Source organism: Mus caroli, chromosome 17 (genome assembly GCF_900094665.2).
Source record: "Mus caroli chromosome 17, CAROLI_EIJ_v1.1, whole genome shotgun sequence".
Lineage (NCBI taxonomy): Eukaryota > Metazoa > Chordata > Mammalia > Rodentia > Muridae > Mus > Mus caroli.
In genome coordinates this window covers 66,830,856-66,838,007 of record NC_034586.1, presented here as the reverse complement: position 1 = coordinate 66,838,007, position 7,152 = coordinate 66,830,856, and the positions used below count along the sequence as shown (strand labels likewise).

Sequence of the window (7,152 nt, the reverse complement as noted above, 5' to 3'; positions counted from 1 at the left end):
ATTATTATATCTAAATACACTGTAGCTGTCTTCAGATGCACCAGAAGAGGGCGTCAGATCTCATTACGGATGGTTGTGAGCCACCATGTGGTTGCTGGGGTTTGAACTCAGGACCTTCGGAAGAGCAGTCGGGTGCTCTTACCCACTGAGCCATCTCACCAGCCCCCATCTTTTCTTTTTTTAAAGATTTATTTATTATTATTATATGTAGGTACACTGTAGCTGTCTTCAGACACACCAGAAGAGGGCTTCAGGCCTCGTTACAGATGGTTTGAGCTACCATGTGGTTGCTGGGATTTGAACTCAGGAAGAGCAGACAGTGCTCTTAACTGCTGAGCCATCTCTGGAGCCTGCTACTTTGTTTTTCAAAACAGGGTTTCTTTGTGTAGCCCCAGGTATCCTGGAACTTGCTCTGTAGACAAGGCTGGTCTCAAACCCCTATAAATCTGTCTCAAGTGCTAGGATTTGCCAAGACTGCCAAGGGAAAATGAAAAATTTAAAGTAAGTGGACGTGCATTATACTTATTTATTGATTGTGTGTGTACCTTGGGGGGATGGGCACCTCGCACATGCTTTCCTGCTACATGGCCCCTAGGGGTTGAGCCCGGGTCTTCAGGCTTGGTAGTACTTGCCTCTTATCCACCAGTCCATTTGAAGAAACTTTTCGTCCTTTGTAGCAGGAAGTCAGAGATAATTTCAGAAAATACCGTCATCATGGAGCATCACTGTGTTATCGCATTATTTAATGAGACAACAACTGGGGGGTTGGGCGTGGGGTTAAAAACAGGCAATTAAAATAGTAAGCCCTAGAAGCATCTAGAGGTGGAACAGAGCAGAGGCTGCTCAGTTTCATCATTACGCCTCGTTTCCTAAGTGGCTTTTTATTTAACTGAGGGCATGTTTCCCTTTGGCTGCTGTCCGTGTGTCCTATACAACAGTCAGCAACCTATTACAACTGTACTTCAGTTTCAGATTAAGCCTAAGGAGGAAAAGTCAATCCAATCCACAAACAGAAAAGTAACAGTCAGAGGCAGCACGTGCGCGTAACAGACATCGGCAGGTCAGGTGCTCACACATTCCCAGAGGTGGTGGTCAGGGTAGCCTCACTGGGAGTGGGATGACAGAGGCAACTCATCAAGCAGGAATCTGCAAGCAGGAGCTGTGAGTGAGTCTGTCCACTGCAGGCATTTTTATACCAGGAGGTAAACAGTAGTGAGAAATGGTTCACCTTTTAGGTGATCTCAGAGCTGCAGTGTTCACTGTTAGCTGATCTTCTTTCCCACTGACAGAGTTGGGGGCCGGGGTGGCCTGCCCCAGAACAAGGAATTTTGGAGGGTCCTGAGATGAATCAGTTGTGCCAAGCCTGACAGCCGAGCTCCATTCCTGGAACCAACCTGGCTCTAGCCAGTCATCCTCTGATTTCTTGCCTTTAGCTCAAGTACACTTCTCTCCCAGACACCCCTCATAGACAAATGAATGTTTTTGGAAGTTCTCTAAGGGCCCTCCCCCGCCCCCCGCACATGAAATACGACAGAAGATGTTCTGTCAACTATTTAAAATTCAGCCACCGGAGAGGCTGTGCACAGTGTGGGGCATGAGTCCTCCCGTGTCCTGCTTTGTCCAGCAGAAACCCCCACAATGCCTTCAGAGCCTCTGGCAGCCCAGTCTCTGGAAACAGCTTTGAGAGTGAATGGGGAGGGACTTCTGACAAAGGACCCTCGTTCATTGGCATAATCCTCTGGAAGGCTGTGCAGCAATGCATGTGACCAAGCAATGGGAACCAGCTGGGAGCAGCCTGTTGGCAGCCTTGTAACTGCCACCCTTTGTAGTGCGGCCTCCGTGAACCTCTTTCTCGTGAACCTCTTTCTCGGTCGGGCCTAGAGTCTTGGGATAAAGGACGCTTTCAGATGGAGAGAGAATCCTCATTAGCCACTCAGCTCTGACCCTGCAGGTGAACACTCACATCCTTGAACTCATGATATTTCAACCACCTTTGGCCCCAGCTCTTGTTTTAGACAGCCATGGTAGTAGCTACTATGTTAGGAGAGCAACAGGTAAATCGTGGTTCTGTCTTTTTATTCAGCTTGTGTGCTTCCTCTTAACACTCGTCAGTTTTTAAATTTCCTTTGTGCCCTAGAGTCTGTGTCAGGATCTCTGCCTTCAGTGCTAAATAACTGCGGTGGGGGAGGGGTGGGGCTGAAGTGTTCTGGAAGCATTGTGGCTTAGTGGCGTCCTGGGGTGCTGCAGGGACCTGTTTTGGAGGAGCCCCTGGGAGTGGCCCGGATTTGGAGTGGCACATCACACACTCTGCTAGACTGTTAGGCTCCGTTACATAATTATGTCTGGGAGGGAGAGATCCTCAGCAATTCCTTGAAAACAATTGGCAGGCACACTTAGGAGGTTAACCCAGGGCCAGTGGTCCTCATCTGCCTGATGGGATTGCAACCGGGAGCAAGTCAAGAAGTGACTTCTTGTTAGCAGTAATGTAGAGGTGATGGTGTCTTCTTCATCTCTTCCATCAAATTCTCTCAAGTTGTTTGCTTCCATCTTATATGGGAAGTAAGCAAAAAAAAAAAAAAAAAAAAAAAAAACGATCCATCTGCTCTTGGGCTTGCTTGTTTCTGTGTTCCTTGTTCCTTTCCTGTCTCTAAAGCCAACCTCTGCTGGTCAGCTCATTAAAACACACCTTCTCATATTCTGCTGTAAGGGGATGAAGGTTTGCCTGACTCGGGAATTGCAAATAAAAGTCAGTGGAGGTATTTAAATGGAACTTCTGTAATTTTAAAAAACTTTTCGAAAGCCAGGCAATGGTGGTATACACTTTTAATTCTAGCACTCAGGAGGCAGAGGCAGGATGATCTCTGTAAGTTCCAGGACAGCCAGAATTACAATAAAGAGACGCTGTCTCAATAAACAAAAAAAATACTTATTTTTGTTTTATGTGTATAAAGCGTTGGCCTGCATGTCTGTACGTGTACCATGTAGGAACCCTTAGAGGCCAAAAGAAGACACTGGACCACATGATTGGAATTACAAATGGCTGTGGGCTGCCATATGGGGTCCAGTTCCTCTGCAAGAACAATGATGGAGCCGCCGTTCCAGCCCCTAGCTTTGGTTGTTTTATAGAGATGTTTGCTGCCTTCCCACTAACTCAAGCTTATTTCGCAGCAGACATTTGACCCATTCAGAGTTCACTCGTTATTCGGGCCAATTGCTATCTTAATCTTAAGGTTGAGTAAATTACCTTAGATAAAATCCATACTCTGTCCCTTAAACTCTCTCTTCCTTGTTCCGGGAGAAAGGGCTGGACTGGCTGAGTCCTGGCCGGGCCAGGGAAGAGTACAGTGTCTCAGGTCTCCTCTGGCCTCTTCCAGCCTCGGCTTGGCCACTGCTTGTTCCTGTGGGTGAAGCTGGTCTATGAAGCAATTCATGGCTTGATCAGTGCCTTGGTCTGGCACCTTCCATTCCTCTGAACCCACGCCACAGCCACACCCTCACACAGCAGGCCCACCCAAGTCTCCTTTCAGTCTCTTACCCTTGTTTCCCTGGGACCCACAAGGCTTCTGTTCTCAAGGCAGTCACCGCTGGGCCTTCTCCAGTCTGTGAGACTGGGCCCTGTGACTTTGGGAAAAGATCTTCCTTGACCATGCTTCATAACCTTATCTCAACCCTGAAAGAGAAGTTGGGACTGGCTAATTGGTAGTCCCTCTCTTCCTTCCTATCTTCCTTCTGTCTTCAACAACACTAGGCAGAAGGCTCAGGCTTCTTTCTGTCTGAAAGAGTATTTCCCTTCATCATATTCTCCCTCTTCTGGAGGTGATTATTATCCTTATCTTAGGAGAGAAAGACTCAGGAAACAGAACTCCGCTTATTATCATCAAGAAAAAAAATTTAAAAATAGGGATAATTCAAAGACATTGTATCTGAGAGAGAAAGGCGTGTGTAGGACCAGAGTGATTCGTCTATGTGCAGCCACGGCCAGGGCCTGGTGTAAGAGGCTACAGAGAAGGTGGGAAGGAGCCTGGACATACAGCACTGGATACTCCTGGAGCTGGGTATTAAGATGGCTGGCTGGTTCAGGAAAGCTGGAGCCTGCAGGTAGCTCTCTCTGTTCTTGTCCTGGCTCTTGCGTATGAAAGAAGCACCAGGTAGCCCTGCTGATGGAGTCCAGGCAGGAGAGGCTACAGCCTCATCCTCCCATGTCCGGTTTCCCAGCATGCAGCAGAGGATGTGGTTCATTGAAGGCTCGCTGGGGACCGCAGTGTGGACTGAATGAACTAATTCTGACTTTCATTGTCGACTCATTCTTTGACCTGTTGAGTCTCTTTGAAAGTGTCTGCGTAAAAAAAAAAAAAAAAAAAAAAAAAAAAGAAAGAATCTGCGTTTGCCTGCACCTTCACAAAATATGTCTGACCATAAATAAAATAAGCAGACACCCAGATGTTTACAGTGTGGAACTGTAAGTCTCACACTGCCTTTGTCAGGGGGTGGCTAGTGGGAGGCTAAAGGGTGACTAGGGAGAGGCTAGAGGTGGCTGGGGGTAGCCTGGGGATGGTTGAGGGGAGGTTAGGGGTGGATGGGTGGAGGTTGGTGGAGGCTAGGGGGTAGCTGGGGGTGACTGAGGGGTGGCTAGGGGGTGGTAAGGGGTGGCTGGGGGATGCTAGGGAGTGGCTGAGGGGAGGCTGGAGGGGACTGGGGGGGAGGCTGGGGGTGGCTAGGGGTTGTGGAAGTCAAGACCAAGGCTGTGAATATGCTAGGCAACTGGTCCATCACTCAGCTTTAACCTTGGTAAAGAAACACAAAATACAGGGCCCAAAAGAGGTAGGAACCTTTTTCTCTGCAGTGTTACAATGAAGCTGAATCCAGTTATTCAGAAATCCAGAATTATCTCCCCTTGTGTTGTTTCAACATAGGTTGGGATCCTAGACACCTAGAAGCTAGTTGACCTCCACATTTTTGCCCACATGGGAATCCACATTAAGCAAATCTGTCCTTAGGTCACTTGGAAGTCACACACTTGATCTACCCTCCCCACTGGCTTCAACAATTACAGTCTGCCAGAGGAGGAGCAGGAAGCTGGACTAGGGATATGGCTAAGTCGGTTGTCATATTTGATCCCCAGAACCCCTATAAAATGTCCAGACAGACACAGGAAGATCCCTGGAACGTTCTTGCCAATCTAGTTCATTTGGCAAGCCCCAGATTTAGGGAAAAATCCTGAGAAGCAAGGAGGAGCTGGAGAGATGACACGTTGGCCAAGGACACCTGCTTGGCTTTCATGGAGACCAGAGATAGTAATGAGCAGACCTTCCACGGAAGCTTGTACTGTCAACTCCAAAGGATCTCATGCCTTCTTCTGCACTGTATATGTACAGTGTAAACATATGAGACTACACACTCACACACACATTTATTAAACAAGATCCCTGCTTTGGATCTTGTCTGATAAAGTCCCTGAGGCTGAAGACTTGTTCTTACTGGCTGGGGAAAGCCCCACATTTACCTGGTTCTAATGCAGAGCTTCTCAACCTGTTGGTAGCAACACCTATGACAAAGCTCTGTCTCCAAAAATATTTACATTACAGTTCATAACAGTAGCACATTTATAATTATGAAGTAGCTTCAGAAATAATCTTATGGTTGGGGGTCACCACAACATGAGAAAGTGTGTTAAAGGGTCCCAGTGTTAGAAGGTTGAAGACCACTGCTCTAACTGATGCGCTGTTAATGGGCTCATAAAGCAATAGCCTTTGGAAGACATCTCTAGTTAGCTCCCTTTGGTAAAGGAACACACAAACTAGGCTTTATGTCATTGCAATCTGCTTTCAACCTAGTTCCTGCCTGGGTTTGTGGTCTCATAGGACTTGGCTAAAAGCAGCAAAAAGCAGTCAGTCCATATAAACACTGACTTAGGCCAGGAGCTCTTCCAGTGCTGCCAAGAGCGGACTATGTGTGAGCTGTCTTCTGAATACTATGGGAGAGAATGTCTGAGATGAGGGTAGCTGCTGCTATCTTTTGAGTAGTTGGTAGGGTTCATCCTTTCCCATTCCTTTCCCTTTTGGGGAGGACATTTATTTGTTTTGTCTGAAATATGGTGTTACCATGTAGCCCTGGCTGGCCTAGAACTTGCTATGTAGACCAGGATGGCCTTGAACTCACAAAGATCTGCCTGCACTTCATGACCACCACCTGCCCTCTTCCTCCTCTCTCTCAAGCATTGCTTGAGTGAGTCTCCCTGTTCCTATCTTCCTGAGGAGTGACTGACCGGCCATGTGGATTTTTAACTCTGTTGTTTCAGGTAGTTTAGGATGCTCAGTCTCTACCCAGGTCAGAGAAACACCTCTCCATGACAGACCTCCAGAGAGGTGATGGTAGTGCATGCCTTTAAGCCCAGCACTCAGGAGACAAAGGCAGGGGGAATCTTTGGGAGGTCAAAGCAAGTTCTAGGACAGCAAGGACAACAAAGAGAAACCCTGTCTAAAAACAAAAACAAAATATCAAAAAAGTGGTCACTTAGTAGAATCATCTTACACTGTCACCTCTGTGGCCTGGTTTTGGATGGACTTGTTGCTGTGTGACACAGGGATGCCTTGGAAAACTTGAGGTAGTAAGAATGAAGAGCTCAGCTATGGGGCATTTGCCTAATGTATAGGAGGCCTAGGTTTCAACTTTAATACTACAAAGAAAAAGGGGGTGTGGGGGGGTGAGGATGGGAGGGGAGAGGAGGGGAGTAGCTGGCAAGAGAACTGCCATGCTAGAACAAAGATCCAGTGAGCACCTACCTAGCTATGTACCAGCCTGGAGGGCTTGTGTCTAGATGGTGATGTAGAAACAACATCTTTCTAGCTGTAGCCTAGTTGATATACAGATCTCACTGTAACTATTTGTGTTCTTATCCTCTCCCTCCCACCTTGGTACAGGAGGTCAATCCAAGGTGGCGTGTGTGCAAACTAGGCAGGTACTCTATCACTAAACTATATCCCCAGCCCAATTTAAAAAGTGGGGGGGGGGGCTGGTGAGATGGCTCAGTGGGTAAGAGCACCCGACTGCTCTTCTGAAGGTCCAGAGTTCAAATCCCAGCAACCACATGGTGGCTCACAACCATCCGAAACGAGATCTGGCGCCCTCTTCTGGAGTGTCTGAAGACAGCTA

General features: G+C 47.6%; 1 long non-coding RNA gene across 2 annotated transcripts in view; it reads right to left on the bottom strand.

Annotated features, from left to right (window-relative positions):
- Positions 1 to 2,914: 2,914 nt before the first annotated feature.
- Positions 2,915 to 7,152, bottom strand: part of LOC110283708 — a 19,989-nt gene continuing 15,751 nt past the window's right edge. The window contains exons 4-5 of one of the 2 annotated variants that reach the window (XR_003835296.1): positions 3,536 to 4,336; positions 2,915 to 3,398 (exon numbers count right to left, since the gene is read on the bottom strand). This is a non-coding gene — a long non-coding RNA (uncharacterized LOC110283708). Of the gene's footprint in view, positions 4,337 to 7,152 lie in introns of both variants that reach the window. The other variant, XR_003835295.1, reaches the window with a different exon arrangement.